At 36.2% G+C, this 26,947-nt stretch overlaps 1 pseudogene; it reads right to left on the bottom strand.

Annotated features, from left to right (window-relative positions):
- On the bottom strand, positions 1–26,285 carry LOC134282170 (uncharacterized; annotated as a pseudogene).
- Between the last annotated feature and the right edge of the window lie 662 nt (positions 26,286–26,947).

The following is a 26,947-nucleotide window of genomic DNA, read 5'->3' as shown; positions in this document are numbered from 1 at the left end:
TTTATTCCAATTTCTTACTAACCAATAAACCTCTTGATTTTCAAATAGTCACGAAAGTGACTTACTAACCCAAGAATTTTAATAACAAGAATTAGCAAATTAACAAATATTTATTATAGTCACAAATATATTTTATCAACAGCACAAGAATATTTACAACAAAAACTGATGTACTAACGACCTTATACTTATAAGCCTCAATAAAAATAAGTGCCTACCTAACAAATGTACAATGTCCAGAGCCCGTCCTACCCAAAGCTAAGTCCGAATGAAAGTGACCCACCCCTGCACGAAAAATCTACTATGCCTAACCTAACCGGTTTACCAAAAATAGAAATAAGGAACTGGAAAATGGATGTAAAAATAAGGAAAACAAAAGGATAATGGTGAACGATTTGAACAAGACAGAGACATGGACCGGGATCCACCTCTCTAATCAAAAAGTGAGCTGGTACGAACCTTTGAGAAGGTTCCAGACCAACTGATCTAATCGTGAAATACTGGACTTTAAATACACCGCGGACTGAAGGTGTGTCTCTCTTATCCAATCAAAATCTACATTCTGTTTATAACCCATACAAGGACATTAACCAAATCACTGTATAAAGCTAGAAAGTTTCCGAATGTATACCAAACGATCGTAACCAATAAGAATTATCGTTATTTACTTACTATGTAAAATCCAATCCTACCACACTCCCCCCACCTCAAAACCGAAATATCTTAAAAAGATATTGAGGGTAAAATGTGTAGGTAAAATTTCAAAAATATCCTGGTAGTACATGAACAATAGTTTAACATTTCAATTTTTTTTAAAAGACACATTTAATAAATTGTATTCAAAACTTTCAATTAACAGTTAATAAGATTAATGTTCACTGGTTTCACATTTCATCTGGGTAGAATCATCACGGAATCTAAGGCGGTTGATCAATGCGCAACATGAGGAACATAATTCTTTTCAAATATTTCAGAACACCTTTACATAAATATTCACAATATTTCTCGACTGATTTCACATCACATCACTTCACTTCATATGACATCACAAATCTTACACATAATTAATCGCACAAGTCGAACACGACGACCATTCTCCATGAATCACTGTCGTGCCGAAGACTCCAAGGCTCCTCCAATATTGAACAATGATGCGTTGATTCCTTTTCAGAAGAAAGTGTTACTCTTGTACCTCCTCCTGTAGATATTTGCTACCAGTTTCGCTGGAGATCATCAACTTCACTACAAGTACATATACTTCTCCAAAACGTCCATACTAAATAGACAAAAGAAAAGAGTGAGTAATAATGCATAAAATCCAAGAAAAAAAATATCTGAAATATAAAGCAGGGGCCCGTTTTGCAAAAGAACTTACGACTAAGACCGAAAACTTCAGATAACTTTAAAATTTTGCAAAATCAATAATTCTCTTTTAAATTGTCTGTGTAAAAATATCTCACCACATTCTTTTTAAAAGGTTAAAAATAATTTTCCATATAATGCTAATTAATAAGATATATGAATAAGTAAATTTGGTCTTAAGTCGTAAGTCCTTTTGTAAAACGGGCCCCAGACTACTAAACATAATGCTGTCACAAATATTACGAGTACATTTGAGTTGCAGCCCCAGTCCCTACAGCCTCCCGCAGTAAGAAACTAACCTCGCTGCATTTTAGTACTGGATATCTTGCAATAAGTGTACCCCTGTATTTCGGCAGAGCCACAACCCCCTCCCGCATTAGGAAACTAACCCCGCTGCGTTTTAGCATTTCGAAATGTAAACATAACATTGGGCCGGATGTAAAGATTCTAAATAATACAAGAGGCCCATGGGCCACATCGCTCACCTGAGAAGCTTTGACAATTCTGTACTTTACTAGATTTACTCCTTGTAATACATATTGTGACCCCACCCTACCCCACTGATCATAATTTAGAAATTTGAAATCTACACAGATTTTTCCTATATATTTCTATAAAAAACTTTGATTCCCCATTGTGGCCCCGCCCAATCCCCGGGGGTCTTGATTTGAACAATTTAGAATCTACACTACCCCAGGATGTTTCCACATAAGTTTCAGCTTTTCAGACACAGTGGTTCTTGAGAAGAAAATTTTCAAAGATTTTTCCTATATATTTCTATGAAAAACTTTGATTCCCTATTGTGGCCCCGCCCAATCCCCGTGGGTTATGATTTGAACAATTTAGAATCTACACTACCCCAGGATGCTTCCATATAAGTTTCAGCTTTTCTGGCACAGTGGTTCTTGAGAAGAAGATTTTGAAAGATGTTTCCTATATATTTCTATGTAAAACTTTGATTCCCCATTGTGGACCCGCCCAACCACTGGGGGTCATGATTTGTTTAATTTAAAATTTACACTACCCCAGGATGCTTCCACATAAGTTTCAGCTTTTCTGGCACAGTGGTTCTTGAGAAGAAGATTTTCAAAGATTTTTCCTATATATTTCTATGTAAAACTTTGATTCCACATTGTGGCCCCGCCCAATCCCCGGGGGTCTTGATTTGAACAATTTAGAATCTACACTACCCCAGGATGTTTCCACATAAGTCTCAGCTTTTCAGGCACAGTGGTTCTTGAGGAGAAGATATTCAAAGTTTTTTCCTATATATTTCTATGAAAAACTTTGATTCCCCATTGTGGCCCCGCCCAATCCCCGGGGGTTATGATTTGAACAATTTAGAATCTACACTACCCCAGGATGCTTCCATATAAGTTTCAGCTTTTCTGGCACAGTGGTTCTTGAGAAGAAGATTTTGAAAGATGTTTCCTATATATTTCTATGTAAAACTTTGATTCCCTATTGTGGCCCCGCCCAACCCCTGGGGGTCATGATTTGTATAATTTAGAATCTACACTACCCCAGGATGCTTCCATATAAGTTTCAGCTTTTCTGGCACAGTGGTTCTTGAGAAGAAGATTTTCAAAGATTTTTCCTATATATTTCTATGTAAAACTTTGATTCCCCATTGTGGCCCCGCCCAATCCCCGGGGGTCTTGATTTGAACAATTTAGAATCTACACTACCCCAGGATGTTTCCACATAAGTATCAGCTTTTCAGGCACAGTGGTTCTTGAGAAGAAGATATTCAAAGTTTTTTCATATATATTTCTATAAAAAACTTTGATTCCCTATTGTGGCCCCGCCCAATCCCCGGGGGTTATGATTTGAACAATTTTGAATCTACACTACCCCAGAATGCTTCCACATAAGTTTCAGCTTTTCTGACACAGTGGTTCTTGAGAAGAAGATTTTCAAAGATTTTTCCTATATATTTCTATGTAAAACTTTGATTCCCCATTGTGGCCCCGCCCAATCCCCGGGGTCATAAGTTGAACAATTTAGAATCTACACTACCCCAGGATGCTTCCACATAAGTTTCAGCTTTTCTGGCCCAGTGGTTCTTGAGAAGAAGATTTTTTAATGACCCCACCCTATTTTTGTCTTTTCTTGATTATTTCCCCTTGCGAGGGGATATGTCCCTTCATTTTAACAATTTAAATTCCCCTTCACCCAAGGATGCCTTGTACCAAGTTTGGTCAAAATTGGCCCAGTGGTTCTTGAGAAGAAGTCGAAAATGTGAAAAGTTTACGGACGGACGGACAGACAGACGGACGGACGGACGGACGGAAAGACGACGGACACAATGTGATCAGAAAAGCTCACTTGAGCCTTCGGCTCAGGTGAGCTAAAAAGCTTGTCAGAACACAACCGACAAAGGGTAGTACAATATTTAAACCACAATAAAACCCCAATCCCGCAGTATTGGCAGCTAATCCCGCAGTATTAGCCTAATATTGTACTTTCACCTATTTACAGGCCAATTCACAGCTCATGAAATGGCTCGAACCACATTCTAGTAAAATTTTTTCATTATTAATTCATCGAGAACATATAAAGCAACAGTATTGAATACTGTCTTGTCAAACCTTAAAATTTCTCTCATTAATCCTGACAAACATTAATTTCATTGATTTTGTAATTTTTGCTGATAAATAAATAAACCAAAAATATATGTATAAACCAATTTTATAAAAAGTAGTCGGTGCTTTCTAAGTTATTAAAGAAATCGGCAAACAATGAAAGCTTACTTTTACTACAACAAATTCAAAGTAATCTTTAAGTGCCAAAGTACTACATATCTTCGGGTTAACATCGAGAATAACCTTTGCTGCTGTACCAGGCAGTAAGCATGACTGTTGTTAAGCCAAAATATATGCAATAAAACTAAATTACATTTACTTAGGGGGCACAAAAAAGTTTAGGTATAAAACAACCTTTTAATTAAATATATTTAAGTTAACGTCTGAATTCCTTTTCAGCATGACAGCGAACGTTAAGTCAAACATAATTAATAATTAAAATCATGGAGAATATTTTTCTGGTGGTTTTATTTTTCTCCCAAATTTAGAAAACGTTTTGAAATTTTGAGGCATTAAGGTCTCACAGTTTGAAATAACCAAGGATATGTCACACCAAAGATCTAAAAATGGCGGACCTATTAAGAATGATCACCGGCTCTGCCCCCCGTCTCGTTCAAAAACCAACTCACAAACTACCAAAGAAAAGAATCTCAGATATAAAAACAAAAAAATACTCTAGGCTTAAATTCACACAATGAAGTCTCTCAAAAATATGTCTTAAACTGAGAAAATCTTAACCAAGGTGTTCGTAAAAATATGCTGCATAATTTTTATCAAATAAAACAAACCATATAACTGCTTCAAGAATCCAATTTCTGGTATCATGGACCATAAAGCCTAAAATGGAATGTCTTATTCAAAAATATGTAGCGCATGCCTACTGATATAACCCTCTGAACTTATCAACAAAAAAATAATTCGCCTATAGATCTATCATATGCTCATATACTTCAGTAAACTTGAAAATAACTTGTCTATCATTTAATTGTCTAAATTTATTCAAGAAAAATGCCCATTGTATTGAGATACACTCTGGTTTCAACATTTTTCTTAAACACACACTGAAAATATGAATGTTCAATGAACTTCCTATTTACGATGACTGCCATTCAGTTCTATTTATAACTTGTCAAACCAGTGTAAAACAATTCAAGGACATGCATGAGTGCTATGTGTACTACTTAAAGTAAAACAGGTTTTATAAACACCGAATGAGACTGTAGAGCATGGTGTTCAAAAACTTAATATGTATGAAAACAAAAATTCTAATGTGCAAAATGAAGAAATAAAGGTACTTCACACCAAATATATATCAAACTGTATACATAAGCTACTAGTGACAACAATTTACCTGTAAGATAAAAATAGAATGATGTCAATGGAGTGTTCGATTTAAATGAAACTTCGCTCGTGCGTGGCTGACTATTGTGAAGAATGTGTTTATTTTATAGTGGTGTTTCAATATTGTAATTGTAAACAGATCTATACTCAAACCAAAAAAAAATTGTACTGTGTAAAAATTGGCGCATAAATTTATTTTAGTTATCACTAACCCAGGTTCACCCCTGGAAGGTCTATGCTTATCTTATATTACAAAGTAACCACATTTGACAGGACATTAACCTCCATGCCAAGCAACTGTAACGGCACCAATGTAACCAGAATTCGCTACATGGTATCAATGCAATTTAGGAAATTCCACGATACCAGTGTAGTGAAAATGACCGTATGAAAATACCTCTTTAATATCACATACTTTCTTTATTAATAATAGTACAGTGTACTTCGCGCTTTATTCCAATTTCTTACTAACCAATAAACCTCTTGATTTTCAAATAGTCACGAAAGTGACTTACTAACCCAAGAATTTTAATAACAAGAATTAGCAAATTAACAAATATTTATTATAGTCACATATGCAAATATATTTTATCAACAGCACAAGAATATTTACAACAAAAACTGATGTACTAACGACCTTATACTTATAAGCCTCAATAAAAATAAGTGCCTAGTACCTAACAAATGTACAATGTCCAGAGCCCGTCCTACCCAAAGCTATTAAAGTCCAAATGAAAGTGACCCACCCCTGCACGAAAAATCTACTATGCCTAACCTAACCGGTTTACCAAAAATAGAAATAAGGAACTGGAAAATGGATGTAAAAATAAGGAAAACAAAAGGATAATGGTGAACGATTTGAACAAGACAGAGACATGGACCGGGATCCACCTCTCTATAATCAAAAAGTGAGCTGGTACGAACCTTTGAGAAGGTTCCAGACCAACTGATCTAATCGTGAAATACTGGACTTTAAATACACTGCGGACTGAAGGTGTGTCTCTCTTATCCAATCAAAATCTACATTCTGTTTATAACCCATACAAGGACATTAACCAAATCACTGTATAAAGCTAGAAAGTTTCCGAATGTATAACAAACGATCCTACCACACTGGATTCTACCCAGAATTTGAAAATTGCATGAAAACCTAGCAATAGGCAATATACAAAGATTTCAAAAGGTCACAAATTAGCAAACTCTTTGTTGATTACTAAAAGTTAATCATTATTGACTCTGATGAACCAAAAGATTCTTATCTGGTCCCCCTTGCTGATTAAGTATGTACGAAAAGTTTCACCTCCCCCATCTAACGAAGCTTAGAAAAATAGCAGGTGCCCCCTATATCTTCTTTGTTTACAATTACCGGTAATTTAGACAAAAGAAAACCCCCTTTTTGATAACACTGTAGACTTCAGTCACTGTAACCTTAAACAGCATTAACTATTTGTCAAGTTTTTGGAATTATAAGCCTAAACAAGGAGAATTTAAAGCAATGCCAAAAATCAAAAAGGGTCATAATCATGGTTACAAGCCCCAAATTGTGCCACATAATAAGGGGGTGAAAAATTAAAGAGGAGGAAAACTTACACGCACCATACAGCAGACTGTCCAAGGAGATGAATAAGATGGTTTCGGACACTCCGTCAGCGGCGGAAAAAGAGGAAATGCTTGTGCGGGGAACATGCCACCATCTTCTTCGCCCAAGGAAGCTGAGAGATGAAACCCCACCACAGTGCTTAAATGAAAAGGAATCAGTGCAGTAAGTCAAATTTTGTTTAAAACAATGATAACAATGCTATATTTTTCAAATATTCTTACAGATTAAGTATTCATATATAAGATATCAAGTAAAAAAATGTAAAAAAAAATTAAGTTTCAAAGGGGGATTACATGTTATACACAATTACATGTAGCTACATGTAAATACATGCAAAGTTAAATGTGATACATGCAGCTGAACTACATTTTAACATTTACAAACAAATCATAAGTGTTAAGTTGAAACAATTAAAATTACATGATGCTGAATTTAAGTTCTGTATGTCTAGTCAGTAGGTTTAAGGGAAATAACTCTAATAAGTACTCTCATGCTCTTCTACCTGTTGACCGTTTCATGCAAATAAACCATTGTGACTTTACCCAGGCTGGCTAACCAAAATTCCCACAGACTTCTGCACTTGGGGAAAACAGCCGAGATGTGGAATGAAGTTGTCTCACTGCACCAGCTACAGACACCCGGCTGTGATGGACCCCTCTCGTGGGACTTGGCTTCTGAGGAAAGGCGTGGTCTCGCAAGTAGAATGGGCCTCCACTGCACAAAATGCCTGTTTGTTTCCCAGCGGTACAAGTTATATGAGGAGGTTGAGACCAAATCCCCGGGTAGGAAAGCTGCCACTCTGAATCACGGTCTACAAATTGGACTCAGTCGAACTCCTATAGGTATAATGATGGGATGAGGAAAATTCTTCTTTCGACCAACACTCCCCCTCCTACTCGTAATTCCCTACAAAAAATGTCAAATAAAATTATGCCCATGATTGAAAATATAAATGAGGGTGACATGAGTAACCGGTGTCACCAGCTGGTGGATGTCAACACTCTAAAGGGAAGTGACTCCCCATGTACATGCCATCCCCATATAGTGCGATGGCATGATGTACAATAGTCCCCTGTACTTGGGGGTTGGTGAGACACCCCTCCATCCGGCGACACAGACAGTGTACTCATTTGCTGAAAATGTTACATCAAATAGTTTAAATGATTAGTAAAAATAAAATTTGCTCAAAACATGGCCACTTACTTGATGAGGGCACTGCTAACCATCAGTGTAGTCCTGGGGTGTGTGGGGCAAATCTACCAATGTCGCATACCATTGGGGATGACTTCACTTGGGCTCGGGAGGGGATGGCGGAACTCCTCTGCAAAGATGGCCTTGAAGTAAGGGAGGTAACCACTGAGCCAGACAGCTCGGCTGGTCGAGCTGCAGATTCCCTCTACAAGGACGGTCTGCTACAAAATAAACCAGTACATTATATTGACACTCAACACTTGTCCGAGTCGATCAAAAAGGCAATTAAACAAGAGGTCCATGGGCCACATCGCTCACCTGAGCAATGTGGCTTGAAAAAAAGCAGAAATCAATTTATTATTGAAAAGTTTAAACCTAATAGTGGTCCAAATCAATCCTTAAAAGGGAGAGGGTATGATTTGAACAAACTTTAATCTACACTAAGTAAGTATGTTTGCATATTTCTTTGACTACCTGTGGCTTTATTGCCCTTTAAATTTGAACTTACAATGTGGTCCCGCCCTACCCCCAAGGGTCATGACTTGAACAAAATTGAATCTACACTACCTGAGAATGCTTCCATATGAATAGGACTAATCATTGAAAAGAAGAATTTTAAAGATTTTTTCTACATGTTTCATTGTAAAACTTGGATTCCATGTTATGGCCCTGCCCTACCCCAAAGGGTCATGATTTGAACAAAATTGAATGTCCACTGCCTGAGGATGCTTTCATATAAATATGATCATTCATGCCTTTGCTATTCCTGAGAAGATTTTTAAAGAATTTCCCTAGATCTTTGATTGGCCATTGTGGCCCCGCCCTAACCCCGGGGACATAATTTGAACAAACTTGAATCTACACTACCTTAGGATGCTTCCCTATAAGTTTCAGCTTTCCAGGCACAGTGGCTTTTGATAAGAAGAATTTTAAGAATTTTCCTTTATATTTCTATGTAAAACTTTGATTGACCATTGTGGCTCCGCCCTACCCCCGGGGGTCATGATTTGAACAAACTTGAATCTACACTACCTTAGGATGCTTCCTTATAAGTTTCAGCTTCATGGCGCAGTGGTTCTTGAGAAGAAGATTTTTAAATCATTCCATCAAATTTTCACTATTTCTGAAGTATCTCCCCTTTAACAAGTTTGAAGAAATTTTAATCCCCTTCATTCAAGGATACTTTGTGCCAAGTTTGTTTGAAATTGGCTCGGTGGTTCCTGAGAAGAAGAAGAAAATGTGAAAAGTTAACGACGACAACGACAACGACGACAGACAACGGACAAAGAGCAAGAGCCATGATATACATAAAATGGCCCTGTACTTATATCAATTAATTAAATATCACCCTCTTTCCCATTTCATATATCAAAATAAAGTAGACACTTGGTGCTCTAATTTTCTATAATAAAATTTTGTTTTCAAGAATCCACAAATTAAAAAACAGGTTAAGTCTTTACTCTCTTACGTTTCATTTTTCTTATACTGCCAATTGCTGTTTCTTGAAACAAGACCGTCCTCACTGCATGTTTACAAGTTTTGCCCCTCCACTTATTCAACATTTCCATAAACTAAGGATCACATTTATCGCTAAAATTTCCAAAAATTATAGAATGCTGCAATCAGTCAATTAAAAATATCCATTCATAGAAAACACAATACAAATCATTGTAAATAAGGTGCATGTTGCATCACTGTTTACAATCATATAGAGTGGAAGTCAAACTTTCTATTTCACGTCACCTACCCTGACCAATCACAGCACTAATATAAATCATGTGCTTAACAACGTCATGACTTTGGAATGTGGCCAACAAAATGAGAGCCAAAGGTTTGTTTTGAAAGTGCTTTTAGTTTTAACTAGATATCATTGAGATGGTGGCCATCTCAAAGGGCCCCGCATTCAACAATGAAAATGAAAATGTAAGGTCATTTAAAAGGGATTATTTTGAAGAGGAACATTTGTGTTATACAGTAAAAGTGATTTAGTACGACTTCATGGATACTGCAAATTTACTAATATTTATCGAAGTTATCTTGTATCCCGACTTATATATATTTACTGGAATTAAAAGGCAAAAAATTATGCACCAAACAAAGATTTTAAACAGAAAGGGTAATTCTGTCAATGACCTAAAAACTTTGACCAAGGTCACTGCACATCCATTGACCAGTGGATCTCTATGAGGGAAGTATGAGCCAGATTGGGCCAACGAGAGAGAAGATGTACTCCGAACTAGGATTTTTCATATAATTCTGCTATGACCTTGACCTTTGACCTAGAAATCTGGTTCAACGTCACTGCACACCGGTTACCCAAATGCACTCTGTGGGTGAAGTATGAGGCAGTTTGGGCCAAGGAGAGAGAAGATATCCTCCGGACAAGGATTTTTCATATAATTCAGCTATGACCTTGACCTTTGACCTAGAAACCTGGTTCAAAGTCACTGCACACCTGTTACCCTAAGGCACTCTGTGGGTGGAGTATGGGCCAGATTGGGCCAAGGCGAGAGAAGATATGCTTCGGACAAGGATTTTTCATATAATTCAGCTATGACCTTGACCTTTGACCTAAAAACCTGATTCAAGGTCACTGCACACCAGTTACCCAAAGGTACTCTGTGGGTGAAGTATGAGCCAGATTGGGCCAAGGAGAGAGAAGATATGCCCCGGACAAGGATTTTTCATATAATTCAGCTATGACCTTGACCTTTGACCTAGAAACCTGGTTCAAGGTCACTGCACACCGGTTACCCAAAGGTACTCTGTGGGTGAAGTATGAGCCAGATTGGGCCAAGGAGAGAGAAGATATGCCCCGGACAAGAGATCTCGGACGGACGGACGGACAGCCGGACGTACAGACGGACGGACGGACAGACTGATCACTATAGGGCGCCCGCCAAGCGGGGCCCTAATTAATAACTTCGTTAATTAAATGAAGTTTATTAACATGAAAAATGACGAGGAATTCATAAAATAGGTTATTTTTGCATTTTATTGCCTTTTTAGCGAAATCGTCACGCTGATGTGTGACTCTCTTATAGAGAAAGAGCATGTGCTATTTCCATGTTATTTGGATGTACCGGTAAAGTGCAATTGTCCCTCCTATTTCTCTTTATGAGACTTACCTCCCATGTCTAAATATCTGGAGATTTCCAGTCCATCCAGTCGTCGGATTGCCCACTCATACTTCACAACAGGACATGGGTCCCCTGGTACATCCCAGCTGGCCTGTATTGTAGAGGGGTCTGTCTGATAGTCTCTGTATACAGAAAATGAATCATGATAACAAGAAAATTCTGATCCTCCCCTTTCCTGCCTTATAAGTTAGAGGTTCAAAGCAGGGGACAAGTAAATGGTCACAATTCCAACCCTCTGATAAAAATCAAAGTAGATATGTTAGTATGCTAAATATTTACACATCAATATGCTCTCCATTGACCATGTGAATGACTCCTACATGTGACAGGGGTGGTCTCCCTTGACTGAGGTAGGACATGTAGACACCATTTGAAGTAGCAACACTTGATAAACCAGCACCATTGATTCCTTTGACAGACACAAATACCTGTAAATGATAGTGTAAAATAAGCATAATTATATAAAACACACTAAATATAATAACACCTACTCCATAGAAGACTTCAGTACAGACCTGTCTGTAACCGTCCAGGTTGAGTTCTGTGACTGTGTGGTGTTTACTGTCAGCTGGAATGCTGTAGAAAGCTTTGATCTGCCCTCCTCCAGGAGAGGTACCTACAGCTATCTGGTACCTGTCAATCAACATTTAACAATTAACCAGGAGGAAGGTACCTACAGCTATCTGGTACCTGTCTATCAACATTTAACAATTAACCAGGAGGAAGGTACCTACAGCTATCTGGTACCTGTCAATCAACATTTAACAATTAACCAGGAGGAAGGTACCTACAGCTATCTGGTACCTGTCTATCAACATTTAACAATTAACCAGGAGGAAGGTACCTACAGCTATCTGGTACCTGTCTATCAACATTTAACAATTAACTAGGAACTGACAATGATAAAGTTAATAAAACACAAAGCATTATATATGGTTTATAAAGGGTTACAGTAAATTGACATACTCCACAATACTGGACTCTGGGTCAGTAAATGGTATCCATGTTACAGAGAGAGAAGTCAGAGACTCAGTACACACAGCATCTAAGGCTCGGCACTCTGAAAAAAACAAGAGGCCCATGGGCCACATCGCTCACCTGAGCATCAACGGTAAGACTAGTATAAAATGGCTTTTTATTGTAAAGTTTAAATCCAAAAGTAGTCCCATGACCAATCATGGATTTCCTATTTTTCAGAAAATGATTGAAAAGAAGATTTTTAAAGAATGTTCCTATATATTTCTATGTAAAACTTTGGTCGGCCATTTGAGCCCCGCCTTAGCCCAGGGTCATGATTTAAATAAACTTGAATCTACACTACCTGAACATGCTTCCATATAAATATGATGAGTAATGGCTTTGTCATTCTTGAGAAGAAGATTTTTAAAGAATTTTCCTATTTATCTCTATGTAAATTTTTGGTCGGCCATTTTGGCCCCGCCTAAGCCCAGGGGGTCATGATTTGAATAAATTTGAATCTACACTACCTGAACATGCTTCTATATAAATATGATGAGTAATGGCTTTGTCATTCTTGAGCAGAAGATTTTTAAAGAATTTTCCTATATATCTCTATGTAAAACTTTGGTCGGCCATTTTGGCCCTGCCCTACCCCCCGGGGTCATGATTTGAACAAACTTGAATCTACACTACCTTAGCATGCTTTCATACAAATATGATGAAGTATGGCTTTGTCAGTCTTGAGAAGAAGATTTTTAAAGAATTTTCCTATAAATTTCTATGTAAAACTTTGGTAGGCCATTTTGGCCCCGCCCTACCCCCGGGGATCATGATTTGAACAAAATTGAATCTACACTACCTGAGCATGCTTTCACATAAATATGATAAATAATGGCTTTGTCATTCTTGAGAAGAAGATTTTAAAAGAATTTTCCCATATATTTCTATGTAAAACATTAGAAGGTCATTTTGGCCCCGCCCTACCCCCGGGGGTCATGATTAGAACAAACTTGAATCTACACTACATGAGCATGCTCCAATATTAATATGATGAATTATGGCTTTCTCATTCTTGAGAAGAAGATTTTTAAAGAATTTTCCTATATATCTCTATGTAAAACTTTGGTCGGCCATTTTGGCCCCGCCCTACTCTGGGGGTCAAGATTTGAACAAACTTGAATCTACACTACCTGAGCATGTTTCTATATAAATATGATAAATTATGGCTTTGTCATTCTTGAGAAGAAGATTTTAAAAGAATTTTCCCATATATTTCTATGTAAAACATTTGTCGGCCATTTTGGCCCCGCCCTATCCCTGGGGGTCATGATTTGAACAAACTTGAATCTACACCACATGAGCATGCTCCAATATTAATATGATGAATTATGGCTTTGTCATTCTTGAGAAGAAGATTTTTAAAGAATTTTCCTTTATATTTCAATGTAAAACTTTGGTCGGCCATTTTGGCCCCACCCTACCCCCGGGGGTCATGATTTGAACAAACTTGAATCTACACTACCTGAGCATGTTTCTATATAAATATGATGAAGTATGGCTTTGTCATTCTTGAGAAGAAGATTTTTAAAGAATTTTCCTATATATTTCTATGTAAAACTTTGGTCGGCCATTTTGGCCCCACCCTACCCCCGGGGGTCATGATTTAAATAAACTTGAATCTACACTACCTGAACATGCTTCCATATAAATATGATGAGTAATGGCTTTGTCATTCTTGAGAAGAAGATTTTTAAAGAATATTCCTATTTATCTCTATGTAAAACTTTGGTCGGCCATTTTGGCCCCGCCTAAGCCCAGGGGGTCATGATTTGAATAAACTTGAATCTACACTACCTGAACATGCTTCTATATAAATATGATGAGTAATGGCTTTGTCATTCTTGAGCAGAAGATTTTTAAAGAATTTTCCTATAAATTTCTATGTAAAACTTTGGTCGGCCATTTTGGCCCGGCCCTACCCCCCGGGGTCATGATTTGAACAAATTTGAATCTACACTACCTTAGCATGCTTTCATACAAATATGATGAAGTATGGCTTTGTCATTCTTGAGAAGAAGATTTTTAAAGAATTTTCCTATAAATTTCTTATGATATAAAACTTTGGTAGGCCATTTTGGCCCCGCCCTACCCCCGGGGATCATGATTTGAACAAAATTGAATCTACACTACCTGAGCATGCTTTCACATAAATATGATAAATAATGGCTTTGTCATTCTTGACAAGAAGATTTTAAAAGAATTTTCCCGTATATTTCTATGTAAAACATTAGTCGGTCATTTTAGCCCCGCCCTACCCCCGGGGGTCATGATAAGAACAAACTTGAATCTACACTACCTGAGCATGTTTCTATATAAATATGATAAATTATGGCTTTGTCATTCTTGAGAAGAAGATTTTAAAAGAATTTTCCCATATATTTCTATGTAAAACATTTGTCGGCCATTTTGGCCCGGCCCTACCCCTGGGGGTCATGATTTGAACAAACTTGAATCTACACTACATGAGCATGCTCCAATATTAATATGATGAATTATGGCTTTGTCATTCTTGAGAGAAAGATTTTTAAAGAATTTTCCTTTATATTTCTATGTAAAACTTTGGTCGCCATTTAGGCCCCACCCTTCCCACGGGGGTCATGATTTGAACAAACTTGAATCTACACTACCTGAGCATGTTTCTATATAAATATGATGAAGTATGGCTTTGTCATTCTTGAGAAGAAGATTTTTAAAGAATTTTCCATATATTTCAGATGTAAAACTTTGACGCCGGCCATTTGTGGCAGAAAAGCTCACTTTAGCCTTCGGCTCAGGTGAGCTAATAAAAACAACAAGCCCTTGGGCTACATTTTCCCATCTAAGTTTTCTCATACTTAAATTATAAATGGTATGCACAGGTAGAAAATAAAATACTAAGGCAATTAAATTTTCATTAATTCTCAGGCCAATTTTCTCCAAAACAGAAGGGCGTGCATTTTATTTTTCATTTTTATTGGCAATCCCCTTGACCCAAGGTATTTTTTTTAATTTTAATTTCCGAATTTTCTTTAACATAAAGATAACATGTATCTTGATTATTTTAAAAGATATACTTTCCATTTCAGACGGTCACAACAGCTTTACAGAACAGACGTGTAAAGATCAGGTAATGTCACTCGGACAAAAAGTATAAAATCTCATTTAAATGGCTTCCGGAAGTGATATTGAATACTAATAAAAACAACAAGCCCTTGGGCTACATTGCTCATCTAAGTCTACATTCTCATACTGATAAATTATAAATTAATATGCACAGGTAGAAAATAAAATCACTAAGTGTTCTCCATTTAAAATTTAGTCAATTCAAAAGTAAATTTATAGGTTTAAAGTCAACTTCACTAATATTGTATCATTCCTCACTTTAACATTAGTTTGACTATGGCCAAAATAATTTTTAAAATATTTTTTTTATTTTACATATGAACATACAAACATATATCAAACAGACTGAGTGTATAATCTTTGAACCTCTGGGCCAGGTGAGATAACTATTGTTGACAGCTATATACAGACCTTCTTCAGTTAGACATATCTTTGCATTCATGGCCACTGTGTTTTCAGTACTGGAAGAATCTATGCGGTAGACTGAGTTTAGGTCGGCCACCATGCCTGCTTTTGGTGGAGTGAGGTCCAAACCCACAGCATTTGAGAATGCATTAATAGTCATATCCACACTGTTAATGGCTGTCACTGTCACATAATACTCCTCTCCATGGTGCATCTTCTTCCCAGCATCTATGAAACAATTTTCCACATGTCATCAAAATTCAAACTAAGTAAATGTATGTCAACACCTTTGAGAGACAGTCAGAACTAATTATGTTCAGATAAAGGTACCTTGTAGTATAAATGTTTGGATATTGCCTGGGACAACTCCTCCAGAAAATACTGAGTCATCTCCCTTAGATGTGCCCATAATGATGTGGAATTCCTTTATGGGAGATTCCGTGTCCACAAACCCAGTCCAAGAACATACAATGGGAACTGATTGCTGCCATTACATATAATAATGTTCTTTAAGAACTTCTGAATATATTTAAAACCAAAACAAAGTAATCATCATGAGCAATTTAACCAATGTTATTTTCACCTGAATGTAAGCTGGACAGGATACATTGCCAGCCTTTGGTGGTGTCTTATCTATCACTATTGTTCCTGTGGCTTTCTGGGTCACCAGTCCAACAGAGTTCTCTGCCCATACACTTATGATATTAGGTTTACCTGAAAAGCAAATAGGTAAATTAAAATCATCAGTCTGTTGCTTTCTTACATAATGACACATTGAACATTTTTATAATACTTTCATTTAAATCACCATACCTAAAATATCTGGCTCCACTTCATTGTTTCCTAGATAACTGGACAATGTGGTTGATATCTCCACCTCCTTTCTCTCACTGAGATCATCAGAGAATGGGTAAGTCCCCACAGCATACCAAGCTCTCACTACTTCAGACTCCAAGTCATTGTAATGCCACATGGCTGACAGGGCATCATCTGTTGATTCATAAACCTGACTGTCATCTGAAATGTCCATTTCCTGAGCTGATTTCCCAGACAGCCTACAAAGAAGGTCTCAATACTGAAATATCTCATTACTTCAGGAACAGCATAGCATGCACTGAACTGAAAAAAAAATATCCATTGGTTTACCTATCTATGTCAATAGTGGGAGCTAGCTGAGCTCTGGTCTACAGTAAATCCATCAGAACTTGTTTGCAGTACATTTCCATTATTTGTTATTCCTCTCACTGTGGTGTAGTATGTTCTTTCAGGTTTTAGAGGTATGTTAATCTGGGCATATCCAGAACTTGTCAATCCTAAAAAAATATTTCTCATTATTGAAATACAGTCAATTCTCGAATTATCGCCATTCGATTCATCGCCATTTTCGCCATACCGCCATGATTTCCCAAGAACGTTTTTCCTGCTACATAAAATTCTCTTTATAACACCAAATTCGCATACCGCCATCCGCCACCCTGTTTTCAAAACAAACGTCCATGTTTAAGTGTCAATTATCTCGATAATACCGCCACAGGTGCGTGCAGTCAGTGAAGCGCGGCTAATTGGTTGACGCTATCCCTGTTGTTAAGCATGCAAAGCCAGTCAAGGTACACGCAATTAAATAATAAATTAGAATTAAATGAACAAGTAATTTTGATATGAGCTGTTACAATAATTTTGTTCTGTTGTTTTGTTTAAAAAAAATCATTTCGTCACAGCTTCGCCACGAAAGCGGTAGTTGTGAAAGTATGCCGAATACGATATAATTTTTATGAACTTTTATGTAAACGATGCAAAGTTTGCTTGATAATGATTATACGGTATAAATTTTGAACGTTTCACGAACAATGATGCCATAAACAATAAATTTATTCAAGAAACTATTTTAAGAACCGTCAGCAATATATTACGACGATCGACCCAGCATGTTTTTTTTTCAATATCAGACGTGCCGATTTACATGCACATAAACACACATGTACATGTCTTTATTTAATAACTGCACAATTTGTTTTAAAGAAATTGTACATAAAAAAAACTTGAAGTATTCTAAAATTTAGAAATATGTTTTGCATACATGTACATGTAATTATAAGAATAGAAACACTTTATGGTATTTCTTAGAACAGTAACTCTACTTCTTGTTTCCTTAAATATGGGAAATTCAAATCATCGCCAAATTCGTTATACCGCCATGATTTCTAAATTACAATAGGTGGCGGTTTATCGAGAATTAACTGTACACTATAATCATCCTTCATTCATGATTCCTTTTGGTTCCTGGTGGAACATATCATCCAACTTCATGCAAATTGTATAAATTATGAATCTCCTATTTTACTAATATTTTAATGCATGCTAACCTTTTCCGACAGGATCCAGTTCCTCCAGATGGATGATATTTGCCTCTGTGAAGGCCAGGATGTCCTCTCCATTTGGTTCAGTACCCACAGCCATCTCAAACTGCATCACTCCATGCATGGTGCTCTCAAACCCAGTAAACTGGACGGTAACAGTGGTAGTGTCCAGTTGATAATCCATGTCTGATGTGAAGTCAACGACGGCATCCTCATCAACAATCTTGTCAATGTTGTCAGCACCATCAACAACCAAACCTTGAGTTCATTAGAATATTGATATTAAAATATGTCTATAATATCTAAATGGAATCCTTTAGTGATTTTATATACAGTAAATTGTAAAATTTCAAAAATATCGCTAATTTGGCAAAAACAAAATAAAATTCTCTGAGAATTCAATCGAGCAGACATTTACCAGCTTTGTCCTCCTCCATGACCATGATAGGAGTGGACACAGTGGCCAGTGGACTGACCAGGCCTGCTCCATTCTTAGCTTTCAGAGACAAATAATAAGTGGGAGATTTAGTTGTCTGATTTGTGACTTCCAAAGTAAATCCTGTTATGTACTGACTGCTCTCTGTTCCAACAGACTTCCAAGCCAAAACATCATCACCTCCTGAAGACAATCACATATTCTGTATTTCTTTCATATCTAAAATTTTAATCTCAATTTTTTCCTGATACATGTATACAATGTACCAGTAGCACTAAAATGTATGTTGTGAACACCAAATGCACAAGTACAGTTGACTCTCAATAATCCCAGCTTTTTTGTTCTTGAGAAACAGTACTTAGTATGATTGCCCATTTAATCCAATTCCTAATGCATATTTTTCTTTTCTGGTACATTCAACTTTTTTTCACCCAAATTCTTCTCTTGATAGTGAAGCATCCAGATTTAATGAAACTACATCAAAATCCTAACATACAAATTTTGTTAAACTTCTGAAGTATTTCAAAGTAATACCTTGAGATGTGCCTACAGCCACCAAATACTCTGTTACACCTGATTCATGATCCTGACAGAGCCAAGAGGCCTGGATACCCTTTTTATCTGACACCCAGACATATCCATCTACTCTGTGTTCTTTGGAGTTCCCTGTCACTTCAACTCTTAACCACATCACCTAAAAAAGATTTCATTAAAGTCCATCTCAGATCAGATTTCATAAAATTTTAGTGTTGAAGGTTTCTGTAAGAATATCATTACCATAGGAGGAGATGTGTCAATGATGACTCCATTGGTTTCAAAAGCAGCGAGGAAGCCAGCATGATTGACAGCCCCCACCCTCAGACTGGTTTCAAAAGCAGCGAGGAAGCCAGCGTGATTGACAGCCCCCACCCTCAGACTGTATCTAGCACCCTCCTTCAGGGACAGTCCTGACCATGTGTGGCTAGTTAGTGATGCATCACTTATATTTTTCCAGTCATTTTTCATAGCTGAAAATAGGATTATAACATGGTAATTACACTATCAAATCAGTGTTTTATACATGTTTCAGCAGAACCGAATGTCACAAAACTTGAAAGATTTACACCTTATTACAATTAATTTTGTAAATCGGGTTTCTTTCTAAAAATTTAGCATCTAATTGAAATTCAAATGCTATGGACATGAAAGGAAAACTGAAGAAGAAAATAATTTTAAGTGTGTTTATCAGTCTACAGTTACTTGCTTTCAAAACACTCAAAAACAAACCTGGGTATTTTTGTGATCTTGTACCACCAGAAACTTCAAAGATCTGTACTTTGATGTGATCTACACCAGATTCTTTGTCAGAATACTTGAAGCTGACTGAAAGCTGGTCTGTCGCTGACTGCAAACATTAAAATAAGTATCATATATATTCACCTAAAACTAAGATTTTTTAGTAACAAGATTTGGTCTAACACTTAACTTTTAGTTGAGTCTTAGAATTTGCATGGGTGTTTTTTTTCCAGAAGGCAAAATTTGGGAATGAAAAAACCTAACCATAAATTTTGATATATAAAAAACCTACTTGGAATTCCTGATCTTTAGATTGGAGACCATCCCATAGATAATGCAGATATGGAGGTGTAATGTCAACCACAAAACTGTTAGTGTTGTTGATAATGGAATTGAGAGCTTTGTTGGTGGTGCGAAGAGAGGTCTGAATTCTATCTCCACGACTATGGTGGAACTTTAACCACTTCACACTGTTAGCTGTGCTGGGGAATGGGGCCCAGTCATGGATAGGTTCATAATCGTACGTCATATTTCTGAAAAATATTAAAAAAATCAAATTTATTTCAAATAAAATATAGGTAAAGTTTTATTTCATAAAATGCTTACTTACTGAAACAAAGTTCTGATTGACTGATAATTAATGATGAGTCAAAATGACAACATAATGCAAACTTACTTAGCCCTGTAAACTTTGACATCATAGTGACTGATGTTGGACTCTGGATCCAAGTAATTTCTCCACTGAAGTTCCACTTTAGCCTGGCTTGTTGTAAACTGAAGGTCAGTAAAATCCTCAGCTGACCCGTCCACCACTTCTCCAGCTACCGGCTCAGTCAAGTCCACCAACACTGTATAATAACACAAAAACTAATGGGAATGTCTGGTAATGAAAACTGTCAGAATATACTTCTAAAGAAATTGTTTTGTACTCCAATATTTATGTTCCAAAAGCCACTTTAACTATTTAATCATTACATGGGGTCAACTGTACCCCTAGGAGAACCTACCTCCATCCGACACCTTGGAGACATTGAGCTGTCTGTGACCACCATTGAAAGCATACACTTTAGAGAAGTATTGTCGATTATGCTCCAAGTATTTGTCTGGCTCCAGCTCCACACAAGCGTAGTGAGTTTTACTGGAGAACTGAGTCAGGTTAGCTACATCTGTTGTGTTTGGGGAAGATCCCACACTGATCATATACATAGCTATACCAGACTGAGGGTCACAGAAGCCCAGCCAGTTACTGCAAATCTAAGAAAAAAGATGGTATAAGAATTACAGGCAAACCTTGTTGTTTTCGAATCTATAGGGCCGAAAAAAATGTTGATACATCTTAGAATTCCAGATATTATGGGTATACTTGATATTAAAGGTATACTTAAAACATAATTATGTTGATGGAACTTTCAAATCACTTCCAAATATCCATGGAATTTGAGATATAAGTGTTTGAGATAACAATGTTCAACTGTATTTTACTTCTTATGAAGTCATTGAAAGTTAAAAGTAAAACCAAACTTTTTGATATACCCATTATTAGTGATCTTGTTTTATAGACTTTAATGACCTTATCTGGGTACATGGTATACTGTAGATCTACTTTATAAACCTCTCCATCGTTCACTGTACCAGCAATAGGAGGAGATCGGTCCACTATGATGGCAGAATCAGACACACCTATTGTCCTCAGGTCAACTGTAGTTACAAAGAATATATCAAATAATCAAGGATTTCAAAAAGGGATGTGCAACAGTTATGCTGAAATTTACAAAATCTGAAGCAATTTGCACTTGTGGTATCGTATAATCATTTGCTTAAGCCAAACAAAACACTGATGTACCATTGTTGACAGCTTTGATTTTAATCCATACAGGAACTCCCTCTGTCAGCTTCTTCAACATGGTGATGTTTGGATTGAAATCTATGGTGGTCCACATCATTTCATCACAATCTCTTCTAGTTCTTCCCAGGCACAGGTCATTTCTAATCAGACCAGAGTCTGGATCCCTGAAATAAAGAAAAACCTGATCTTCAGGTACTGCTTTTAATGTAAGTCCACTGTAGTGACTATAATATACTGACACGCAAAAGAAACGCAACAAGCAGTAATCTACAAATGTTTGATTTTTTTATCTTATGATTTTTTAAAAGCGAATAAAGTAAAGCTAAACTCACTTTTCAGATCATCAGAGATTTGATAAAAATGTTAAATGTTTATCTGTTTACTTTAATAAGTAAAATATGACTGTTAAAACACCCCCCTCCAAGCCACTTTGTCCTAAACAACAATTGCAGTTTAATTTCACGATACAATAGGTTTATTAAAATCGAGATCTGAGCGAAGGAATTATTCTTTGGCATTTTTAAATGCTCGTTTTTCAGATGATTAGGTTGAATTTTCTCTAACTTAGAGCAGTGTAGCCACTACTTCCGGTACAAGGACTGTCCTTAATGCATATAATACGTAAGACCCTGTTGAACTTAATGTAGTGAAATTTTGCATCAGCAACTCTCCATCACCTTTACATTGAAATTTTCCAGCTAGAGCAATGGAAATGCGTAAATAAGCCATTTTCAAGTAGCCTTAGCAACGTTACGGGAAACGAAAGGAGAGTTTATTTTTTTGAAATATTGCTGCATTACTTATGATGAACAGTAAAAAACCCTAAAAACTCCATAATAATGCTAAATGTATTTATGAACATCCAATTTTTGATTTCTGTTAAGCATACTCAAACTTGACTTCCAGTAATGGTATCAAAATCGTTCAACAGTTAAATTACCAATATTTACCTAATTGAAGATATTCATGATTTTAAGATACAAAATTCTTTACTTTACATTATTATTTCTTTCTAAAGTAGGGTGTTGCGTTTCTTAGTTATTGTCAGTATATATAAGTGGAAATTTTAGCAAGACACAAATATAGCGAATTCTACCTAAAATCTGGTATTTTATTTTCAGCAAGAAGTAATTTTAGCGATTTTAAAATGCTGTATTAAGAAGCTTTTACAAATAAAATGCAATCAATTTTTAGTGATATTTAATTTTAGCGATGCCAACACCCTGGCTAATAATGCCAAAATTAAATCCTCGCTAAAAATTCTACTTATAGGGTATACAGATGTACGTCACTTACGATGAATTGTGTGACATGCTCAGATTGAACTGGTCCTCCTCATATTTTATGTTATAGATTTCATACACAAATGGAGGAGTGTTATCCACTATGTATGGAGTGGAGTGACAAAAACTGGTAGCCAGAGGAACTCCATATTCCACTTTGTTGATAGCAGTCTTACAGTGATGAAATATGGTCCATCTAAAATTCAGATCATCAAATGAATGTTGACATGAATAAGAACATGGATAATCAGATAAAAAATAAAACTACATGTGTAATATGTACTTGTGCCTACTTTTTATGATTATTAGGTTAAAGATCAATTTGCAGCAATTCTTTTTCCACCTTTTCTCTTTTTTATTCAAATATCAAATTGTCATAGACAGAGTGTAATTATTTTGCAAAATTAAAAATAAATAAATAAAAGTGACCTGGTAGAATGGTGTAGGGAGCTTCCAATGGAGTCATCATCACACTGTTTGTCCACTGGGATTCATCAAACAGATGAGCATGAGGATCGTGGTGGGCTTTGATTTTCTCTTCACAAATTTTCTCTCCAGCTGTCACAGAGTAACCAAGCAACCCAAATGAAAAAAAGAGGGAAACAAAATACTATAACAAACTACTTACAAAACATATGTTTTGAAAGTATTCTCAAATCACATGCAAATGAGCTAACAAAACACTATAACAAACTACTAACAAAACACTTTTACAAACTACTAATAAAACACTTTAACAAACTACATACGAAACACTCTAACATTACCACTAACAAAACACTTTAACAAAATACTTAGGAAACACTCTAACAAGCTACTTACAAAACGCTTTAACAAAATACTTACAAAACACTCTAACTTAAACTACTAACAAATCATCAATAAACCACTAAATTTGAATTTTTAAAATTATAATTATAAACACCTTGTTTCACAGTATTTTGAATTCCAGGATTGACATTATTCTTCAATAGAAAATAGCACACCATTCCGGACCAACATTTAAAAGCTTGAGAGATACAATTAAGCCATATTGGCCACTTCTCCAATCACATACATTTTCACAGAATTTTAAAGTATAATTATAATTCATCATTTAATCCAGTGCTTAAAACTGATATAAGCCGGGTAGTATATGGATTAAAGGTCAATCTTAACATGAACAAAACCCCCCAAAAAACAGGTCATATATGTACACATCCACAGATTGAAGGTTACTGTAGTCCAGCATAAAAGAACTTTATGTCATGCAATAAATAAATACCTCTGTTATATCCAGATACATCCTAATTATGCTTTTTCCAATCAGGGATCATTATACATGTATATACTTTACATGTCCCTTCATCAATCTCTATGTTTCTCTCTGACCTAGTGCCGGTGCAGGTTTGAAAATTGGCGCAAAACTAGTAACACAGGATGAAAATAGATAAGTTGTTCTTGGAAGATTTTACTGCACCTAGATAATTCAACCCTAAACATGTCTGTTAATCAAATGAAATGCTAACAAAATATTACTTTGATGCAGACAAGTATAATGAAACACTTTCAAAATGCAATTTCATTCTGCAGAGTGTAAAGAAACATTAATAAAACACCAACAATGTAATGAAACATTAACAAAATACCATGCCACTACATCCTGTAAAGTCTTGCATTGATGTTTCATTAAATGCAACACTTTCAAAACATACTAAGAAAATATAAAAGAATGATTTGTTAGTGTTTTGAAGATATTTTGCAAGTATTTTGTTAGATTTCTTTTTCATTTGGGAATCCAGTCTCATTGTCATGATAAGATACCATCCCAGTTAGCTGTAAAAAAAAGTTTAAAGAAATGTAAATAATAAATTTTTTGAGTACTTTAAACCATTAAAAGCAGCCTAAAGATTAGGTCTTAATCATAATTAAATTTCTGTCTCTCATGCTGCGTAACCATTCAAGATAGCTTCTACCCCATGCGTAATAAACTGTTCACCAATAATGATCTACTACTTTGCAAACTGTTTGACATGCATAAATCTGTTCTTAAAATGCAATTTACCAAGTTTTTAAGTTTTGTGACAGATTTACCTGAGATGTATCGGTTGGCCCTGGTGTACTTCAGGTCGGTCTTGAACTCGTGTCCATTGTATACTGTGAGTGTCTGATCCCTCCCCGTCTATGATGATGCGGTGGTTCCTTCTGGAGGGATCTACCCCAACACAGTGCCTCTCCCAGTCCTGTCTGTCATTAGGAATGAGGTCCAGACAAGGGGACACCTCTAGTACATCACTCGTCATGTTTATCTGGTCTGTTACAAAAAGGAAATTGGATAAAACGATCTGTACACTCGATCTGTAAAACTTATCTCCATTCAGAAAGAACTATAGAGTGTATCACTGGATATTTAAGAAGATATTTGTACTTACATATTGTAGGATCTGGGGGTGTAAAATCAGTGATGATTGATCTTGATGACAAAATATTCTGAAATCCTAGTGCATTTTTTACTTTGACATTGAAGTAGAAAATCTTATTATGTGGCAGCTTTAAGTTGTTGAATTCAAACTGCCTGTTTAATCCAACTCCAAGTTTTTCATAATGTGTGTAAAGTCCATCCTAAATGAGACAAAAAATCTTAATTGCATCTAATAAACTTTTACAATGAATTCTTTAACTTACACATGATAAAAAATGAAACTAGATTTACATTAACAAAAAAATTAGAGCTTCTTTTTGTTTTACCTTTGATAACTTGAAATTATGCCCTTCTATAGCTTCCAGCAGCTCACAGTGACCACTGCCAAAGTCGTAATTGAAGCTGAGACACTTTGTTGCATGCAGGTGATTGCAGTATGCTGCACACTGTCCTGGGGTAGATAATCTTATCATACTGTTTATATAAAACCCCTCTACCTGTCATACGACCAGATTTACCAGTGGAGAAAACACTCATTACCTTCTCGTTCAATGGGTCATCACCTGTTAAGTATCATTTTAAAAGAAGTTTATACTAAATGAGCATGCATAAAATATTGCAAAATTAGAAATGTTTATCAAATGTGTCTTACTACCTGCTTAAACATAACTTCAAAATTGGACTAGCATACAATTATCATGTAAAAAAAATAACATAGAAAAATAAACTGTGGATAAAAAGATTGAAGGACAGATGAGTGAATACTAATAGACAATTACAAGTACACATAGTACACCCAAAATTCTTGCAGGGCCCGTAATGTTTCCATACTAATACTGACCCACATCATAATTGACTGTATTTGCTGCAATGCTGGTTTGATTCCACCTGACAATCTGCTCTCCCCAGATGTCCCTGCCGTACCCCACAGCCACCAGAACCTGGGTTATGGGGGAGTCCTGTCATACACAGTGACCAGTCCCTTCATCACTCGGGGGTTACTGGTCGATCTGAATTAAGGCTTCTGACATTCTCCTTCCAGGAATGGTCATGTCAAATTAGGTCTCCAACTGATAGGTGGCAGGTACACTCACACCCGCTTCATTGGCCACGACTGTACAGTGAAATACAGAGGAACTCCAGAAGGGCTCAGAATCTACAAGGTTTAGTACATAGTGATGAAAAATGATAAATCACAGACAAACTGGCTAATAACTATGTAATTCCTGTACTTTGGAAGATATGCAAGTAGAGTCAAATCTTGTTAATATCTTCACTTAGACAGAGAAAAAACTTAGAGATATCTGAAGATTCATGATACCAAGGTTAAAACACATTAAGAAAAACTACTTGGAAAACAATAGGCCCATGGGCCACATCGCTCACCTGAGCACTGTGGCTAGTAAAAGTATAAATTGGTTTATTATTAAAAAGGCAAAATCCAAAAGTAGTCCCATGAACAATCACGGATTTTCTATCTTTGAGGTGAGAATTTTTAAAGAATTTTTCCTATATATTTCTATGTAAAACTTTGGTCGGCCATTTTGGCCCCGCCCTACCCCCCGGGGGTCATGATTTGAACAAACTTGAATCTACACTACCT

Source organism: Saccostrea cucullata, unplaced genomic scaffold, assembly GCF_032062105.1.
Source record: "Saccostrea cucullata isolate Sc308-1 unplaced genomic scaffold, CSIRO_AGI_Scuc_v1 ctg11611, whole genome shotgun sequence".
Classification (NCBI taxonomy): Eukaryota; Metazoa; Mollusca; class Bivalvia; order Ostreida; family Ostreidae; genus Saccostrea; species Saccostrea cuccullata.
The sequence above is the reverse complement of the archived record's forward strand: the minus strand, read 5'-3'. Positions and strand labels throughout refer to the sequence as shown.